Here is a 1,402-nt window from a genome sequence, read left to right as displayed (position 1 = left end):
AGAAGGATGTCATGCTGGGTAAGGTGGAGGGTCAGAGAAAAAGAGGAAGACCCCTAACGAGATGGATTGGCCAGGTGGCATCATTGATGGGCTCAAGTGTGGCAGTGGTACTGAGATTGGCCCAGGATTGTTTCATTCTGCTGTGCATGGGGTCGTTATGAGTCGGTTCCAACTCGATGGCACCTGACAACAACAACAAATGAGCTAATGCTTCAGACTTCAAAGCTGTTTGAGTTGCAAAGTCTGTAGTTCAAACTCACCATTGGCTCCTCAGAAACCCTATACAGGGTCACTATGGGTTGGATTTGACTCGATGGCACTTCACAATGCAACAGAAGGATCTGGTGAAAGGAGATGGGGATAATATTCATTTAATTCAATAGTGAGTAATTGTTGCAATTGCCACAATTGTAAAGGTAGAAGCTGTGTAACAAGAGCAGTGGGGGAAGGGGTAGTTCTTTTTACATTACAGGAACAGAGGACCCTAGGATCAGCAAGAGAGAAGAACTTGGGATCCTAATCAGAGAAGCAGCAGCACCAGGGATGGTGATAGAGGTGATGGCATGCAAAAACAGCAACTGAGGACTCTAGACTTATGGAAAGAGAAAGGCTGTAAGGCTGTGTGCTGATGGCCAGGAGGCTCTGCTACCTTCTAGAATGTGCCCTTTGGTTGTTTAAATGATTGTATATCTCTGTAAGATTCTTTTTTTGTACATAAAAAAAAAAAAAAGAGGGTTATTTTTCTTGATAAAATAAACAATCTATGATGGTTTTGTGGGGAAAAGGAAATTAAACATGTGTGTAGCGCTGTGGGTTAGTGTGCCAGACTACAAGGCCGTTTAAACTGCAAGGTCGGTGGTTCAAGCTCACCAGCTGCTCCTCGGAAACTCTAAACAGGTTGCTATGGGTCGGAACTGACTGGACAGCACTTAACAACAACAGGCATTGACAAGGGTGACAGGGCAAGCAATATACAACTTGAAGGAAGTTGGCACAGGAAAGATGGGGTTCCGGGGGACACAGGGAGGAATATAGTGGTTAAAGAGAATATAGGTAAATGCTGTTAACTATCGGTGCATGGAGGGGATTGCAACCATGTTATGAAGCAAAGTATATGATATGTAGGAGGCAAAATGGATTATCTGTTCTGTAAGCCTTCACTCAATTCACAATAAAAGGTTTTAAAAAATGAATGGTCACTGTTCAAGCATTTCAAGAGGTAACACATGATCAAAGTTATGATACTGAAGGTAAGATGTTCAAAGGGCACTGAAGTTTTGACAAAGAACAAGGCTCTGAGCATTGATGGACTACAAATTGAAAAATTTCAACAAATTGAGGCAGCACTGGAAGCACTCACTCAACTATGCCAAGAAAATTGGAACTGGCCAGCTGATTGGAA

Source organism: Chrysochloris asiatica, unplaced genomic scaffold (assembly GCF_000296735.1).
Source record: "Chrysochloris asiatica unplaced genomic scaffold, ChrAsi1.0 scaffold00225, whole genome shotgun sequence".
Classification (NCBI taxonomy): domain Eukaryota; kingdom Metazoa; phylum Chordata; class Mammalia; order Afrosoricida; family Chrysochloridae; genus Chrysochloris; species Chrysochloris asiatica.
The sequence above is the reverse complement of the archived record's forward strand: the minus strand, read 5'-3'. Positions refer to the sequence as shown.